The 20,426-nt window shown below is 34.9% G+C and overlaps 1 protein-coding gene across 4 annotated transcripts in view; it reads right to left on the minus strand.

The window, feature by feature from the left end:
* Nucleotides 1–20,426, minus strand: part of NOVA1 (NOVA alternative splicing regulator 1) — a 144,761-nt gene that overhangs the window by 113,120 nt on the left and 11,215 nt on the right. The gene's annotated exons all lie outside the window — the stretch shown is intronic.

The following is a 20,426-nucleotide window of genomic DNA, read 5'->3' on the forward strand; positions in this document are numbered from 1 at the left end:
AGGCAGAACTATACTTAACATTTCTGGGTTAGCTGGACACAGGTTACCTAAGTACAGAACAAGCATGAATAACCCTGTGACTAATAATGGTTCCTAACTTAAATATTTAATATTACTGTGATAACATACTCAGAAGCAGGCCTCTGGCTGATAAGGTTTTGGTATTTTAAAACAGCAAATGCAGTAGACTTTAAAGTGATTTTTGTTTCTATCTTGCAGGAAGAAGGTATTTCTAATCAAAACCAAGTATCTTCATTTTACTCTAAGTTTGCTTGGTTTTTCTGATTAACTCTGACCTTAGGAAAAAGTGAAAATTAACAGGGCCAGTAACTACTTATTAAGAATTTCTGAAACACATAAGATACGGAAGATAAATATGCACTGCCATTATACTTTAATAACAATAAGGATACACATGAAAGCTTTTAATCAGTATTAAAGATAAAATCAGGATGCTGTAGCTGAGTATGGCTGAAGAAACCTTTCCTGCATTTGAAATGTTTATGCACTACTAAAGTCACAGTAAATGTCAACATTGAGTGCTTTGCTGATTAAGTACCTCTTAAGGGCCTTTTCTCTCAACTGGCAAATTGTTGCCAATTTTCAAAGAACACAAGGAATCTTTAAAAAAAATAATCAAAACCAAAACAAAACCAAACAAAAAAACCCCCCAAAACCAACAACAAAACAAATCTTTGAAACCCCAGCCCTTCTGAGTGGTTGAAATGAGCAAACAGGTCAGAGGGGACCACAAAGGACATATCACAGTCTCATAAACCTCATTTATGTAAGGAAAGTAGGTTTTACGAAAAACAACAAACCCCAAAAAATCTCAGTAAGAGTGGAAGGGGAATGTCTGACACAATTCTCCAAATTAGAAATTCAGGTCTTGGCTATCCCAGTATTCTCAGAAGATTCTGTGAAGGACTGCAACACTAATAAAATTATGACAGGAATGACTAGATAAAAAAAGATGCAGAAAACTTTTTTTTTTTCTTTTTAATTCAGACCACTAGACCATTTAAAACTTTGTTCTTTTTTTAATTTGCAATTAACCTAAATACATTTCAAATATTCCTTACCCCTCTGGGATGAAAAGTTCTCTTTGTAAAAGCTGTTACAGCATACAGCTTTTATTAAAGAACTAAGAAAGAACCCAAAGCACATTTTTTCCCTTTAAAGAACTTTTGAAACCTTACATTATGTTTTTTGGGTAAGAGGAAAGGAGGCAAGGAGGAAGATAGTGGTAATTTTTGCTTCTTTCATATACAAAGGTTCACACTATTCCACCTCAAGACCTCACTTTGTTCATTCTCAAAGCAAAACTTCCTACCTAGGTGCTGATAATCCTAGACAAATGGTTTGACGCAAACAGCTGAAATGAGGATAGACACTGCAGGTAGTAAACTAATGGTCTGACAAAATTACTCCAATTTTCCTGGACCTAAAAACTGGTCATCCATCACAAAAACTATGATGTAACTCAAAACTGAAATAGCAATATTTGGCTAAACATTACCACATTTAGTATCAGGAATTGTACTTCTTCATTAAAAACACTTGTAAGTCTAAAAAGATCCTCTGATTTCATAAAGGGACTCCCAAGCACAATTAATCAATAACAGAATGCAATGACCATAATATAGTACAGCTATATTCATAATGTGTCAGTATTTTTTAGTTAATCCATTTAAATTTAAAACAAATGTTTGCTAGGAAGTTCAAAAACTCCTGAATAAGCAACTGACGAAATGTCACCAGTGAGTTAACAAGTATTGTATTTGGTTTTAAAGAATAAAGGGATGCAGGAGATGTAGCTCAGGTGAACTGGTGCTCCACAAACTTTAGTTTGGGGTGGCCAATGATCAGCTTAATTTCTTACTTCACTGGGGCATTTGCCATTTTCAAATGGATTTGGCAATAGGAAGAAACCACCCACAGTATGGCCATCCATAAAGGACATTGGACATACAAGAAAGCACTGAATCATCTGCAAAGGAAAAGTTAAGAAGCTGTTGCTAGAAACGCACAGCTGGTTGAGACCAAAAGAAATTTACTTGCTTAGCGGGAACAAACCAAGGGATGGGGAACCTAAAGGCATATTTAATGCTTTGGGATTTTCTAGTATAAGTTAGAGTGGTGCAATAAGCAAGGAACTGGCTTTATAAATATATTACCTGAAAGGCAGGTCAAGGACACTGCATCGGCACCAGGCCAGGCAACAGAAGGTGCTAAGTGGAGCAGACTGGTAGATCTGATGACCAGGGTGAGAGACTTCTGTATTTCAGCATATCAGAATTCATTTTCACTGTATTATCAGAATTAATTTTCACTATCTTAACTGGATGGCTAAGTTTGCATGTGTACACATGGTAAAAGCTACCTACCAAAACAGAGAACAAACTTCTGTGCAAATAGATGGGCAGAAAATATAAGTCAAAACCAAAAGTTGCAACCTTTCCAATAGTTTGTGCTTTACTTTTGGTTGCATCATAGCAATCTATAGTAATCAAATAACAAAAAATGACTTTTGCAGTCAGAAACAAATACTCATTGTTACTACTGAAATTCTACAATGAGTGGAGAGATATGTCGTAATACACAGCAAAAGAGAATATTTAGTGCAAGTATATTTTTTCCAAGTATTTCCTTATTCCTCATATATAGGAAATAGTCACTTGCTATATTGATGATTTAGCACTGAGAGAGATAAATATTTATATATTTTTAAAGTTAGAACAATTCTGAGTTTCAACGTGTAAACCACAAAACTGATTGGAAAGAGTCTCAACTCTTCTATTACAGTAGCACAACATCTTCTAGCTTGTCCAGCTAAGAAAAACAGAAGTTTCAGCACAAACATTATGCAGAACGTAAAAAAAAAGGAACCAAGACAGACAAAAGAATGGGAAAATTCTTTGATCCTACAACCCCATCAACTTTTTCCCATGAAATGTTTTTCACAGCATTAAACTCTAATATATTCCTGTAAATTACAGACTTGACAAACTAATTCTATTTCCATACTGTTAGATGTTCAAAGTTGGTTCTGCTATAAGTCACATTAAACTGGAAGTGGAAACCGGAAGTGGAAACCAGGCATTCCCAGATCTACATTCCTTAACCTTATTACCTTTTTAACCTTCAGTATGACTTCTGGCAATGGAATATCAACCAGGATATCAACCACAAGGGAAGATTTGTAGGGTTTTAAAGAAAAAAAAAACAAACAAGGAAAAAAAAAACCCAACTAAAAACTACTACATAAAAGATAAGGCTATATATTACTGGAGGTCAATTAAACTCCATATTTAAACTATTGAATAAAGTATGCTGTTAAAAAGACCTCCTCCTACTGTATTACAGAAAACAGGGGGGGATAAAAATCAAGAAGCTCGAAGCTAAAAGCTTTTCATTTTTGTGGTTCCAAAAGGCTGCTCTTGAATAAATTAACATATCCAGTTAACCAAAATACAGATAACGTAAACCCACAAGTATTTACAGGAAACACATTTTAAGCCACATATTAAATGTAATTTCCCTAGGAAACCGTACATTATAGTTAGTGGTAGACCTAAATTCTAAAAGAAAACCAAATGCATGAAAACAAGTCTATATTCCTGTAATCTCGGGAAACCACAACTACCACAACCCTTTTACATCTGTTATTAACAATAGTTCCCCTTAGTATACGAAATTTGTTTCATACAGCCCATGTTTTTTCATCACATCACAACAATGTGAAGAAACTAAGTGTGGCCCTTCACTGCACAAAGAAAAACAAAGAAAGCAAACAAACAAAAAATCAGAATGAAAACCATAAATTTGTTTTCAATTTAATGTGAAGAATAAGAATAAAAGCTAGTGAGTTTAGAAGAGGGAAGGTTCTTTTGTTTCTGAAAAAAAATGCTACAAAACTCAAGCAATTGTTTTCCAGATTCCTCAAATAATCAAGTTTTCTACAAATTAATTGTATCACTTGCCTAAAACTTAACAATAATATTGATATTTTTCCCCTTCATAGTTAAGATTGCCTAAAACTTAATACGATTTATAAAAAATACTGCCTCTGCTTTCACTTACTTTTCAATTTGCCAAAACATTGCTTATCCAAATGATTTTTCTGGATCTCTGCCTTCACTTGGTTGGTTTTCTATTTTTTCCAAGTTTCAGCAAGTGACTCAGTCACATCCATTAGAACTATGAAAAATGAGAAAATTTCCTCATGCTAAGTATGTTTCAAAGGTTCCTCTAGAAAATCTCATACTTACAAGTGTGAGAGGCATGCTTTTCACCAGCCCTCCCCCACCACCCCCGCCTACAAAATCAAATGCAGTTAAATTAGAGCCCTCTGAACAACTGAAATTAGTCAAGCTCAGAAATCAAAAAGTAAATTTGCCCGAAGAAGGCAGCATTCTCCCACATAACTCCTACATGCCATCCTGACTGAGGCTTTCTGGTTTTGAAAAATGACTGGGTGCCTTAGTTCATGGTTTTAAATGTTCAGCCTAACTTCAGTTTCAATATTTTTTTTCCTGGTATCTGTGATAGCTATCCAACCCCAGACAACCCAAGTTGCACACAACCCAAGTTCAAAGTGGAAGATGGCATGATATTACTTAGCAAAGAACACTGGTAAACAAACATGGCTAATTTTGGTGTGCTAGGGGACACAAGGATGAGCATCCTCAGTCAGAAATGAATGCTAACCTTCAATAACCAAATGCCTGAAAATGCTATGACACAGTGGTAACAAATTCAGCTCAGCCCAGCTTTTCAGAGACAATAACTGTGAGCACTATCTACAAATGCCCAGTTTTACTGGTATGTAGCTGTGGAAAATAATACTGTGGAAGTTCAAACTGGATCTCCAACATTAGTAAAAATTAAGCTATAGCCCTCTAGTTGCTTTTTCTTTCTCCATCACAAGCAACAACAGGACACCTTACACCCAAAGAAGGTTAAATTATTTATCTGGATTTATGAACAAGTACTGTGAAAATGAGAATTGTAAGAAAATTACAAGCAATCTATAACACCCTATTTCACGCATGCTTTCTTAGGGTAAGAGTAGATAAAATTCAGGGCAAAAAATGCACTTCACACAATCTTCAAGCTATGTATTTTAGGATTTTTATTATGCATTTTTAAATACATACACATATGTGTACATCTACATAAATAGATACACACATACACACAGTAACCTCTAGTCTATCAAAATACTGTTTCAGCTTTCATTCTCATTATAAAGTAACTTTCTTGTCATTCTATCTGTAAACATTTGTTTAGCTATAGCCTGAAACATGCCCTAGGAGGAAATGAAGAGCCTCTTGCTCTGATACTTTACACAAAGTTGCAAGCACAGTTGCTATTCACTACCTTACAGACACCAAAGACACCTGCAGAGCCACAATAAAATCTGAAACAGAACAACCACCAAGTTGATAATTTGACTCTACAGTTCTCAAGCAGTAAAATCTAGGAAGACAAACACTAAGGAAACTGATATTTCAAATAACTAACATGCACATTTCTGTCACTTAGAATCATACAATCATCATGATTGGAAAGGACCTTCAAGATTTGAAACCTTTTTGGATATGAGCACCAGAAGAGTAGGAGCAAGTACCCTTCTCTTTCCTAGTTAAACCAGGCCAGTGTTCAAACCTAAAGGTGCTGCATACACGTGCTTCAAATAAAAGCCTACATACATTCTCTCCTCTCAGCCTGTCAGCTGACATCTATTTGAAACACTGATAACTAACACTCAGAAAGGGTAAAATCAGTATGGAGCAAATGGTTATTCTTCCTTGCTTTATCAACAGAAGAAACGAACCTGCACAGTTATCTGTTTCATGAACACACCTGTCTATTAGAAGATAGAAAGTATCTCCAAGCATAACTGGATCACCATTAGATTCATCCAGAACACACACTGCTTTGTCACTTTTTGCTATTTCCAATGCTCTCAACTGAAAAGGAAATTTGTATTGAAATTAAGAATGTAAGCAGCATTATAGTGGATCAAATTCACTATTCAGAAGGAAAAAAAAGAACATCACACAAGTTTACTGCACACAGCAGGTGCACTCTGCATATACCTACTGTCCATCCTGATCTCCCACCACTGTTTCTGACAATTTTTTTTAATATGGTTCCTTCTCATTCATGTACAAGTTTTCTGAAAAAAATTTTTTAATATGGTTCCTTCTTATCCATATACCATTTTTCTATCAAATGGAAACTGGAAAAGAAAGAAGCCCTGACAACAGGCACTCTGAAACCAAGAAATCCTCCCACTGCTCTAAATGTACTTACTGCATATTAAAACACATTGAACAACAATAATTCACTGGAAGCTGCAATAAATACTTGATAAGGAAGAAAAGGTTCTATATACCTAGCTTATTTTTTAAAAAAAATACTATTACCAATCCCACGCTTCAAGTAAATTCACTGTTGCCAAGAAGAGGCATCTCTAGAACTTCCAGTTTTGTTGACCGTGGCAGATTCATGAACATGTTCAAATCAACAAAAATAATGGACTTCTGATGAGTTTAAATTAACACAAAGCTATTTTAAGAAGCAGTAGGCTACAAACACTACAGTACACTAGAATGCAGTTGGTTAAATACATCCATGCTGTGGGGTTTTTTTACTTTTTTTTTTCCCCCCACATAATTAAAGTGAGAAATCTTGGCAGTGAGGAATCTAGTTGAATTTGCTTTTGCTAATTAGTTCTTTAATTGCATTTAATTTTTTCTACAGATGTTCACAGCTTGTTCAGGCGATCTATTTTGTAAGTAGAAAATTAAAAGTGCCTGGGATTTTCTAGACCTATGATATCTGAATGTTTTGAAATTTGGGGGCTTTAATCTGTTGTACAATAGTAATTTCCTTTACAGAGAAAAACAACCACCTGCATCCTCCTAAAATCCAAAACCAAAAAAAAAAAAAAAAAAAAAAGAAAAGCTTCCAGAGCATCTTAGACATGCCATTTAAATTTAGGCCTTCTACGAAACACCTTAAGAATTTAAAGCAATTTCTTTTTAAAGATTCGACATGTTAGAAAATAATTCAGATACTTTATCTATTATAACAATTGATGAAATTTCAAATACAGCATTCTTACTTAAAATCACATCCACAAACAAGAAGGAAATTCAGCATATTTCTGGCATTTTACAATACATAGCTGAAGGAAATAGATCAGCAATTCCTTTGAGTCTCATAAAACAGGTTTTTCTTATGCCTTTCAACAATTACTTAAGTATGTTGTTAGTTTCAAGATGACTCCTGCTTACAAACTAACCACTGCATTTGATTAATGTAATGTACCAATAATACTTTTGACAAATTCACTTTTCATTGATGCTATAACACTATCTTCTTTTTCTTCTATAAGATTTACAAAGTTAGTACAGATTGCAATACTGTATCAACTTACAAATATATACATACATGATTAATTTTTCAATTTTTTAAGTCACAAAGTAAAAAGCAAAATATGAAATTAATTACAAGGACGTAACTTAGGAGTGAGAACACTTTACATTATGCATTTGTGTCAAGTTATATAAATTGCAATATGGAATTTTAAAGAAAAATTCCATAAATAGCAGGTACTGATAAATGTCCCTGCATTACAATACAAGAATTCTTACAGATAATATCCTGGGGTTTAGTAACATCAAATATACATTAATAATGTTTGAAATAATTCCTAAATTTACAATCACAGACCTTGAATATGATAGATGGCCAAATGTAATTTATAACTGTTCAAATCTACCACATATCATAAAGAAAGCAGTCACTTCTACCATGCAGCTCAAAGCTGGCTCATAAAACAGGAAGAGAAAAAAATACAAACCAAACACAATTCTGGTACAGTAGCATAAGCACCTTCAATACTATGTACAAATGCTATTCCCTCTAGCAACAGCACAGGAATAAGAAGAAAGTACTAAAGATAAGTAGATAATCTATCATGCCACTTCTAACTAAGAATTAAGTCCTTTGATATTTTCATGAAAGCGATTTTTACTCAACACATGAAAATTTGCTGTGCTTTTTGTACAAGAGTTTTGCCTTAACTTTCTGAAGGGCCTTTTCCCGTGTACACATTAAAAAGGGAGCATTGCTCTTTTGTCTACAAGCCAGCATTGGTAATACAAAATGACAAGTATGATTTTGGAATAAAGTTAATTAAATGCATCTGCAAACTTTAAAAAAAAATATCACCATAAAGATCATCCAAGAAACATTTGAAACAATTCCTAGCTTACTAGAGTATTCAGGGACTAAGTTAACTAGTTCTTTACATTTTGACCTAAACGATGCTGGTTTCTCCCACTTCCTACTCATTCTTCTTCCTACTCAAAGAAGAGTTCTTCATGGCCAACTAAAAGAAATGGACATTTCAATCAAAAAATAGTTTCTGAAGTTGATGCTTTTCAGTTTATTATCAGTTTAAAATTCAGAACCATTTTCTATTTGAAACTGCATCTAATTTCCTCAAAGATAGGTGAAAAGTCCTTCAAAGCAGAAGAGAAAGGAAAAAAAAAACCATAAGAAATGTAGTATCCAAACTCCAAAAAGTACCCTAGCTCAGAAGTGAGGAAGAGCTTATTTTTAACAAAATCAACTCTGTTTTGCACTTGCACAGAAAATATTCACTGACTACTCTCCAAATAAAAACAGAACTGCAAGCAAGAAAATTAGAGAGTACGATGCTCACCACTTTCTATGGGGTTAAGTTCTCAAGGTTGACCAGCAGCTTCATTCTAGGATGCAAAATGCTGATTATCACATTATATTACAGAATGATGAAGAAAAAAGAATGGGTAGAAGAAAGGATAAATACAGAGTATTTTTTCTCCTAAGACTTGTAAGAAAACTTAAGAAAAAACAGACACCACTTCTAGTTACAAGATTTAAAGGCAGTTCTTCACCACATCAATACTATATATATATATATTTCTGTAAAAATATATATATATATATATATATTTTATGGATTTATGAGCTTTGGGCCTATGTGCTTTATCTTTTGTTTCAACTATCATTTGAAAAGTTTTTAAAGATAGGAATGACTAAGTGAAAGTCACAAAACAACTTCACCACCTTACTAATTACTTATCCTGACTGTTTGTTAAAAAATAAAGTTTACGTAAAGTGTTAAAACCCACCTACTGCTATAATGCAAAATAAATGGAAACTTATTAATCAATAAGTATTATTGATTTTGTAGGTTACTCCAAAAAGGCAAAGCCACTGCTCTATATTTTTACTTCAGTCTAACATACAAATTTTCATGGCAAAATTTATGAAACTGATTGTGTAAACGTTGTTCTATAAAAATGTACTTATAAAAGCAAATGTTAATTTTATTAATTTTCATCCAGTGTCATGCTGACACATACATCTGGTGTATACAGAAAAAACACACACTACATGCGTACATGAAGTTAATTCTAAAACTGTTCTCATCTCCTGAATAGTAACTAAGGATACAAATTCCTTGGGGTACAGGACAGATTTTTATTCTGCATTTCTACAGGAGACAGAACACAGGAATCCTATAGGGTTCCCCAGTGCTTAGTCAAGACACAATAGTCTTCCTCAGGAAGTAGGCAGGAATCGGGTTGTTGGCAAGAAATCTAAAACATATTCAATCTCACTTTGCCTAACTTTGTACTAGAAAAGACTTTCAACTGTAAAGCTGTCTTAGCACTACTTCTTTACAGAATGCTGCAAGAACTCAGAACTGCCAAGCTTTCTGCTGTGTATTTAAGCATCCAGACTTTACAGCCCCTAAGTTATAAACAGAATGGAACTGTGCAACGCAGTCTGAAAACAGATTTTATTATAAAGCTTATTATAAAATTCTTCTATTACCAAGACAGCAATTGTCATCTCTATGTAGACATGACTTCTGCCTCTCTTATCCAACTAACACAGAAGTTTATAGACTGCTAAAAACTACAGCTTCAGTCACTTCTAAATTTTATGGTAACCAAATAAAAGTTTAAAAGCTTACTGACATCTACAAAAAAACAGTTACCAAAATAAAAGTCTTATTTAAAAAAATAAATTATCATATCTGGCATACTAAAGCAGTTAAAAAAACTTAAAACTTTCCTCATCCTAAGGTTTAATGAAACAATATTCAAAGACCCAGAACAATTAGAAAACCTCTCTGTAGTCTATTTCTCCTTTCACAAAAATCCCTGAGGTAAGACAGAATTCCTTGAGCCTCCAATTTAGAACCTGGTAATTTTCCCCAAATCTTTAGCTAACGATTTCAGAAGTCATATGGCTGTCCATTGCTTGGACAAGTACTTGAAACTTCTTTCTCTTTACATTTTCTTGTCCCTTTTCTAGAAATCATCATCTGTAATTCAGGTGAACTGTGACTTTCAGAGTCAGTTAAACGAAAAATACAACCATTATGAACAAGAAAGAAAAGGCAAAGGATACTGAAATGAGAAGAAAGTAATGACAAAACCCTAGACCAAAAAGGTAAGATGTACCTAACCTAGCACCACACTGCATACATGTGGAAAAAGACATTTTTGAAAGTACCTAATTGTTACATTTGCACAGATGTGCAACCACCATCCCAATACAAGAAGTTCTGTCTCTTTTTATAAAAGCAAGCGTGGGCAGCGCTCAAAGTCTGATCTTGGAACTCACTGGGATGTGCTTGAGAAGGGGACATTTCAGCCCATGAAAATACCACCCAGCAGGGCACAATTTCTAGACTAGAGAGAACACTCCTTTGATTTCCTGCATGACTTTGCCAAAACACTGCAACAAATCTAAAAACTTCTACCCACCTTGTTGCAGCAGCAGCAGCAATAGGATTTATCAAGGAGCAATGAGTGAAAGGTTACAGAGTAGCTCCAATCAATGAAAGTAAAGACAAGTCAAGGCTCTCTAAACACCCTGTCTGGAGACATTCCTCTCCTTCTCACCAATCTGTTCACACTCAACTGTTAGCATCTAGTTACAAGATTACATACCCGGTTCCCTGTACAACATGAGATACAATTAACAACAGGATATTAAATATCTGAGGGCTTTCAGTTACTTGACTTAGAAATTTCATTCTTTCCATTTAGGCTTGGGAAGGGCTGAGACAATTGGTTGTATTGTTCATATGCAACTTTTTATTACAAAAAACAAACAAACAAAACAAACAAAAAACAAAACCAAAACCACTCACAAACAAGAACATAAAAAGGAATCAGCTTGAAAATGGCTGTGGGGCCAAATGAAAATAAAATCTCATACAAATTAGCAGAAAGTCCAGCTGGTTTAAAGGTAATAGTCTAGAATTCTGGGATTAATTCCAATATAGTTTTCATTACCAAGGAAACTAATTTTCAGCTCATACATTATTGATTTATGGACTTGATCAGATATTCAAGTGACACTATGCTTGAAGTCACTTGACTCATAAAACAGAATTTGTCTAAGCTTAAAAGGTAACTTAATACTCTGTGTGTGTAAGGAATCATGCATGCTTTCAGGAATAAAGGCTACTGAATGAGAAGTAAATCCCAGTTCTAATGAAATCATACAATTTCAGAAGTTAGTTCCTTTTTGTCTTAAAAAGCATTTCCAAAGACTGAGGTTATGAATTATAGCTACCTGCAATAAGATGAAATTGTACTTAATGATCCAAGAGTATGATTGTATGAGTACGGTGTCCCATTAATAGTTCTATAAAAAAAAAAATAGCAGTTCTTTTCATTAACTAAATTACATTTATCTTATGGAGGAAAATCAACGGCCTCTTTACTTTGCTATACAAGTTTTACCTTCTCAACAGCCTGTTTGAATAGTCTCATATAAATAGACACCTAGCTCATGGGCCACATATTCCACTATCATCCTCGCTGTGTTTCATTTAGGACATCAGTAAGCAAAGATGCTTCAGAGTTTTTCCCTTACATTTCACTTGCAGAAGAGCTTGGAATAAGCAGCATCAGCTCAATTTTGGGTCAGGTGGATGGCTTTAAAAGGCCTATGATTATGAGATGTTATGGGTTTGTCTGGAAGGACAGCAGCGAACTGGATTTCTTAATCCATGAGGTCCTTTCCCCACCTGCTTTCTTAGAATTCACTTGAATTACCTTTTCTCAAGACCTCATAGTTGCTTTCAATACTATGCTCTTTTTGAATACTCAATATAAAAGAACCCCAAAAATGACATAGTTATGGGAACATGGATGAGGACCTAATAAGCACCTATATCTGTACACTCAATTAATTTATGTAGCTTTTAGCAGTGTCTGCCAGTATACCAAGAAAAAATTGAGTGAAATTTGGGTTTTTTTCCCCAGCTTTCACTTAAAAAAAAAAGCCAGAATGTCTACACAACACAAAAAATTTAATGATACTTGCTATAGGCTTGCCCTGCCTAGCAGCTAAGCCCACAAACCTGCTCACTCATTCTCCCCTCCCCCCATTCTCCCCTCCCCCAGTAGGATGAGGGGAAGAAAATACAAGCTAAAGCAAGAAAAATAATGGGTCAAGATACAAAATAATGTAATAAGTGAAGGCAAGAAAATAGAAAAAAATAAGTGATGCAAAGGTAATCACTGAGCACCTTGCACAGGTAGACCACTGCCCAGCTATTCTGAGCTAAATGCTACCTAAACCCCTCTCCCTTTTATTTTGTTACTCAGAGTCAGGAACAGAAAAACCTGACACCATTCAAACGCTGTTCAGCAACAGTTAAAACACCCGTGTGTTGTCAACACTTTTTTGGTCACACGTCTAAAAGCTAGCACCATCCAAGCTGTTCTGAGGAAAGGAAAAAAAAAAAATTAACTCCATCCAAACCATAGGTAGTTCTACTTGAAAGCCTTGCTTTCCTCCCCAGACCTTTCTGTCCTGTGTGACCGGTCATCTTTACACAGCGAGGGGAAAGGCCATGTGTGAGGACTGTAATCATCCCTAATAATTCTCAACTGCTTAGGGCTTGTTTGTTTTTTTGGTTTTGTTTTGGTTTGGGGTTTTTTGCCTTAACTTAAATAGTGAGAGAAGTTCTGCACTAAGAAAAACAGGCTACAAGAAAAAGACAGAGCTTTCTTCATTCCTCAATGTAGACATTTTATCACAGGAAACATTTTGACCATCTGTCAATTTTAACAGCATCATTATTAAATAAATTCCTAAAATTCTGACATAGCTAGAAACACCTAAAAAATATGGGGAATGCATTCTAGCCAAAGATTCCATAAAAATACAGCAGTTTATAACTACTATTTCAGATACCAGAAGCAGGGTTTTGCAAACAAAAAGGTCTGCCACCATTGCCTACAGGTTCAATAGACAAAATCAGTATAATAAAATTAACAGCTTTCAGCTGTAAAATTACTAATTCCAGTAATACAGTACATTAAACATGGCATTTGATATATATGCCAACTTAAACTACCACATATGGCACATCTATCTAATTATCACAGTTTGTGTTTTCATATGAAGAGCTGCTCTAGTTTTTAAACAATGTCTCAAAATGCACTGTTTTATCTGAAAACAGAAAATCCTATCTTTTATAATACCAGTAGGTCAATTCTGCATTTTTCAACATGCAGTACAATACATGTAAAAAAACCCACATAAGAACAAGTCTCTCTAATGTTTTAGGAAGGCTTTTAAGAATTTATTAATAAGAAAGCCAAGGTGTAAAATGACTTTTAATAGCAAGAATCAATTTCTCAAAGATGGTATTTTGAATATATATTTTCCTTTCAAGTCTTTAATTCACCTATTGGCATACTAAGCTTTAACTGACAATGGAGAAATAAACAATCAAGTTTGCTACTCTCCCAGTTTTGCATGGGATTAAAAATACTGTGAAAGAGCACGTGTGCCGACATCAGTTGCAGTGAAGACAGATCCCACTTGTGTTCCTTCTTCACATGCAATTTGACCTCACCCAGAACAATTGCTAGTGCAGAATCATACGTTCTAATTGCAGTCAATACAAACCATGCCCTAAAATATTTGATCTCAGATTCCCCAGCTGGTGCTTGGTGTCACTTCAGCTGTTCAGAGGGATTTATTTTTTTTAATGTTTCTTTGCGTAAACAAGCAAAGAGCTCACACATAATTACCATGAAACATTACATAACCTTAATCTCTTCTTTTGCAACTCAGATAGGAACATTTTTTATACAATAAAACCAAAATGCACATGGAAACAAACAGCACCTCAATAACCAAATAATTATGTTGCAGCCATTCCAAATACTTTCAGTTCTTGTTCAGGAGAACAAAATAAAGGTAAAGATACAGACTCAGTCATCAACTGCATTTACCACTGTCTCCCTCAGTTCTTGCAAATTGTAAGCTGCACTTTTGATTACTTATTTGAAGAGAAATCAGCCAATATCAAGATAGACTTAAACATGCTGTCTTAACCTAAGAACATGAATTGCATTATAAACAAGAACATACAAGTTTTTAATGTCTCCCTGGTTCTTTTTCTTGTTTCCTTTAAATTAGCATCAAGTACTCAAATCTGGAATTACCTTTACAGAAGGCTCCTAAGCTTGAAATAAAACAGGTGCACAAATAACGTTTAATTTTTTGCAGAAAATAACTTGAAAGGCATTAGAATTTGAACATTAAACAACAAAAAAAAAATGTAGATTTTAATTTTCAATAAGTAAACGTATTCAATAAGTACACTAGGAAAATATTTTTAAAATAACAAAGGCACGTGTAAAAGAGATGGACCATCCAGAATACAGGAAAATACAAAGTAGTCCAACTTTTTTCCTTACTAAAGTTTATTCAATGTCACTTATAGAATGCTTCCCAATAACTGTTTAGGTAATTTTACATCATTCAGTCAGTTCAAACTTCTTCATGAAATTTAACTTTCGCTGTCCAAAATTAAAACAAAGCAAGTATGTTGGGGGAAAAAAAAATGCTTGTAACAAAAGCAAGTATTTGCAAATAGCAACATTCTACAAAAATTTTAGTTTGAAGAGGATTTGTAACTGTGTCTGGATTAAATCTAATGCTTCCTTTTTAAAATGGACCTTTTAGCAAGACTTCCATGCATTAAAATAAAGCCAGTATTTTACTACACTGAAGTACTGAACAGATTTCCAAATATATTAAAGAGCCAGTATATACATAGACACAGAATTAGAAAACTCACCCATGTTTTTAAGCAAAGCCAAAGAGTAAGAAAATATAACAGTACTGATGATATACATCGTTTACATTTTGTCCTGCTTTTGGCATTACTAAAGGTTTGCATTTCTGCATTGAAAATTGAAAGCAACTTTTAAAACAATGTAATTTTTTGTCAAAGAGGTCAAGAACTAAAAAAAAAAAATGCTATAGAACTCTTATGCTGAAAGGGGACAATGTATATTTGTCAAGCTCATACTGATTAACCTGTACTATATCCCTATTTTTGATAAATATCCATTTATAACTGAAAAGGCTCCTACACGATCTTCTGCAAAGCACTTGCATCATTGCTGTATTCATCATTTACTTGACTATTTTAAAATTGAATGTAGGAAAAAAGCTATCTCCAAATACAGATACAAACAGTTCTATCCAGTTGGGAAATGTTCAACTACAACTGTTTGCAAGGCTAGAAAATGGTGAGAACCCATCCCTCCTGAAGAAGGCAGCAGCAAATGTTAACAACCACATTTAAACACAAGGAAAAACACCAAAACCATTCCTTTTCTTGAAACAAGAAAACACTTGGAAATAAAATTCTTTTACCAAGGGATCTAAATTGGAGTCTCATAGACTTTATTTTTTTTTAATATCCACTACTATTCATCTCTGTGAAAACACACCAATATGGGACTATGTAGACTGGAATGGATATTCCATCTTGCATATATTCAGTACTTACCTGAATTTAATGTTTGTATATAGAAACTGTTGGCAATTTTACTACCTTTGTAGGACTGTCTCCAGTCACTTTCCTGGGAGGCAGTGGCAAACTGGAAAGAAATTTTCATTTTCAGCCATTGTGCTTAAGCGACAAGAAAAAGAATTTGTGACCCTTTTTGCTGGAACTAATCAAGTATCAGCAGTGGAAAGATGGAAGAACTCTATCCCACTGTACTAACCCACATGCATAAAGAGTTTAGACAACTTCAAGAAATGTTCTACTCCAGTGGAATATTTGATCTCAAGCAATACAAAGAATAGGCAGCAATTACTTCCAAAAATCTTCACCCCATCTAAAAATGACAAGTTTTGATTATGAAAAAATATTGAGTGTTAGGTTATATTTTACTGGCAGAATCTTCATTCTGAACATCAGGTATAAAAGCAGAAGTAAAAAAAAAGATCCATTTTAAACAGCTTATGAAATAAACTACAAATTCTTCACCACTTCAAACTTGAACTACTACTCTGACTTTATGAATTTAGAGTTCTCTAAAGGAAAAACTTGGAGCCCTCTAAAAATTAACATTAAAATTCTAACTTAATACTTGCTGAGACTGAATCACTGACAATTTCCCAAATAAGCAGCATAGACATAATATTTTTTGACAAAATGTATCTCTCTTTCCAATGACCTTCAGAATTTTTAAGATGGTCTGTCCATGAAGATAATTTCATATTTTCCCCACAGAAAGGGACAAATGTAGGAGACCATCCAGCACCTTGCAGCACATGACACCAGCAAGTTATTTCTACCCAGGAAAAACATATATGCAGGAATCCAATATGAAAACAATCTTTTGCTTTTGAGCAGGGGAAAAAGAAACTGGGAAGGTGATAATCCCCTTAGAATCCAATATTTAAATGCTATCTGAAAACTGCTGAATTCTAAAGGGATTAACACGATGTAAGTTGCTTAAAGTACAGTGAAACTTTAAAAATTATTCAATACAGAGCAACACAAGCCTACTCAAATGTCCTGAACTATCTTGGTCTTTCCCTTTAAGCAGAGACTTACCTACAAGGATGCTGGATGACTATGGCTCTGCATTACAGTTCAGACATCTGCTTCTTTACAGAAGATTGGGATGACTTCACATAAAATACAAGTGGCATTTCTCTGGGGACAGCATTGGTACCGTCACTGTTTAACATCTCTGTCAGACAGCAACATGGACAGTAGGATTGGGTGCACCCTCAGGAAGTCTGCAAATGAAACCAAGCTGTGTGGTATGGTCAAGATGCTGGAGGGAAGGAAGGCCATGAGAGACCATGAGAGGCTTGAGAGATGGGCCCATGCCAACCTGGTCAAGTTCAACAAGGCCAAGTGCAAGGTCCTGCACCTGGCCTAGGCCAACCCCAATCACAATTACAGGTTGAGCAGAGAGTGGGTTGAAAGCAGCCCCAAGAACGTTTTGGGGTGATGGTTGATGAAAAGATCAGCATAAGACAGCAATGTGTGCTTGCAGCCCAGAAAGACAACTGTATCCTGGGCTGCATCAAAACAAGTGCAGCCACCCAGTCAAGGGAGATTGTTCTCTTCCTCTACACTGCTCTCAAGACTTTTCCTGGAATACTGTATCCAGCTCCAGATGACAAGGACATGGACATACAAGGACATGGAGCTGTAGAGGAGAGTCAAGAGGAGGGCAAGAAAAAGAAGATCAGAGGGCTTGAGCACCTCTCCTATGAAGACAGGTTGAGAGAGGAGGGGTTTTTCAGCCTGGAGAAGACAAAGCTCCAGGGAGACTTTCTAGCAGCCTTCCAGTACCCGAAAAGGGCCTGGAGAGCTGGGGAGGGACTTTTTCAAAGAGCATGTAGCAGTTTAAGATGGAGTAATGGTTTTAAGATCAAAGAGGTTAGATTTAGATTAGAAAAAAAAAATTCTTTACTGTGAGCTGCTGTAACAGTTTGCCCAAGGAAGCTGTGGCTGCCCCCTCCCTGGAAGTGTTAAAGGCCAGGCTATGGATGAGGCTCTGAGCAACCTGGTCTAATGGAAGGTCTCTGCCCACGGCAGAAAGATTGGAACGAGATCATCTTAAAGGCCCCTTCCAACCCAAATCTATATGATTCTATATACCACCACTGTCCCTTGGTTTGCCAATAAACTGGATCACAGTCCAGCAGATAACTACTAACAGCACTTCTCCCCCTAAATTACATTGCAACATTACACCTCTGCCTAAACCTACTGACGTACAAATATGATATTTCGTATTAGTTCCTGAAATGTTTTTAATATAATAAAACTTGACTTAAATATCAGATAGCTATCATGAGCTTATCAACACCTCCCAAGTAAGCATACTTTATGATATGAAAACTGTATCACTCAAAGCCAGTGCTACTGACATAGACTAATTTACACCCAACCCTCCCTGCATGCTTTCTTAGTTTTTGTCTTCATAGAAAATTTAATAGCAAAAAATCATCCAAATTAAGACACCTTCATGCTTACAAATACCAAGCACATTTCAATCATAATATTTCAGAGAAAGAAATCCCTGCATTATATCAGAAGCCCATGTAACTATATGGATATTTTCAGGAAAAGGTCATTAAATACCACAACCCTTAGTAAATTGTCGTCATCAGTTCTGGAAGATTTTATTAGGAGAAACAAAGCACTCAAATAAGAACTGGCCATTCTAATAAAAAGCCAAAGACTTAAAGATAAATAATGAAAAAATCAATGATCTTCAGACAGTCAAAACAAAGCTGCCAAAATTTACAAGCAGAGAGTTCTTTACAAAAGAAAACACACAAAAATAATTTTGTACAAGAAGAAACTTAAGTTCCTGTACTAGCTAAGAGTGAAAGCATGGTAGTGATTTCCACATTAATAAGCTATTCCACCAAAAAAGGGGAAAAAAAGTGAATAAACAACACGGAGTTATTTTGCCTCATTCTGAATACACATAATGTGTGTTGGACATGGGAAAATAAAAGTACTTATTTTGGAATTAGGGATGACTAAATTTTGTGCCCTTGTCCTGTCTGCACACTCCTTATCAGAAAATGCTAAGCTAACAAAGTATGAAAGACAGAATTGGAACTACTCCTGAACACCAAAACCCATATTCTTTCAAACAGCAAGTACTATCAACCTTATGAGCCATTGGAAAATGTAATACAGAAAGAGGAGAACTATTAGTTACTAATCAGCAAGGTACCATTTCAAAACTGAAATTAAAAATTAAGATTAGCTAGGTATAAATATATCCTTTCATACAAACTCTGACCTTGCTTCCACTACAAACACTTTTTGGTTTCTCAGAATAGAAGGTTACAGAACATCTGCATAAACTAAGGAGGTTTTGTTTTTCAGAGGTACAGGGAACCTAAAGGAGGACAAATACCACTCCTCATTTGATAGATTTTTTTTCCCCTCATCAGGAAAATGCTAAACAAGCTCTGTGGCTAGCAATTATATGTGGATTTCTACATACACTTAAAAGTATTGCTTTTAACAACATAACCAAGTTAAAATATGGCTACCTGAGAAATTGTTTTCTTCTTCTAAATACTAGTTATTCAGGGAAAGAACTCATGATAAACTCAAGTAAAATCAAGCGATACTGGCTATACAAGACAACTTCTTTTTTATGGAGGTTCTTTTCTTTCCAATCCTAACAATTTACCTGCTCATAGCAAAAATTATCCCATCTTTTTTTTCAAAATTATTTCATGCATCATGTTGCCACTTGCTAGAATAGCTAGTCATAAAAGTAGATCCATACAGAACCAAATATCTTATAAAACTATTAAGTATATATTTTATTATTGTTAAAAGCAGTGCAAATACTAGATGAGCACTTGGCATTACAAACCTAAAAAACCCATGAAAACTTGTATCCTTGAAAAAAAATCTTCGTAAGTTGAACAATTCCTCTTTTTTATAAGCATTTTGCTATTCTAGAAATCATATGCTGCTTGAGAAAGAATAATCTCAACAGAAACTGGCAGACTTAAGTGCACTGCACAGTAGAAGACTCAGAACTTAGGTGATACAATTACAAGATGTTCCTGGGGAATCCAATTCTTTAGATTGACAGAATTGCCAAGTGTTCATCTAGTACAGTAAGTAGAAGACATCCAAAGAATAAAGTGTGCACACACATGCAACACAGAAAACAAACCCCATACATGTTCTATGTCTATCATTCTCACAGCAACAAATAACTTTTGTAAGGTTTTAGGGCATCCAGTAGCAGCATTTCATTGCAGACATCTGAAAATCAGCACAGACAGAATGCAGGAAGAGCCTCTCTTGTTCCACAGAAGTTTTCTTCAAATCAAAGTCAATAAACTGCTAAGAAGCCACTTACTACTTTTTTTTATTTATTTTGGTGTTCCTCAGGAAAACGGATGGTAGACTGCTAGATTACAATAAATGTTTTATAAGCCCAACTCAACACTGCTGCCAACAGTATCCGCTGCAGCGCCTGAATTGCTGCTGCTGCTGCTACTAT

This window comes from Calypte anna, chromosome 5A (genome assembly GCF_003957555.1).
Source record: "Calypte anna isolate BGI_N300 chromosome 5A, bCalAnn1_v1.p, whole genome shotgun sequence".
Classification (NCBI taxonomy): Eukaryota; Metazoa; Chordata; class Aves; order Apodiformes; family Trochilidae; genus Calypte; species Calypte anna.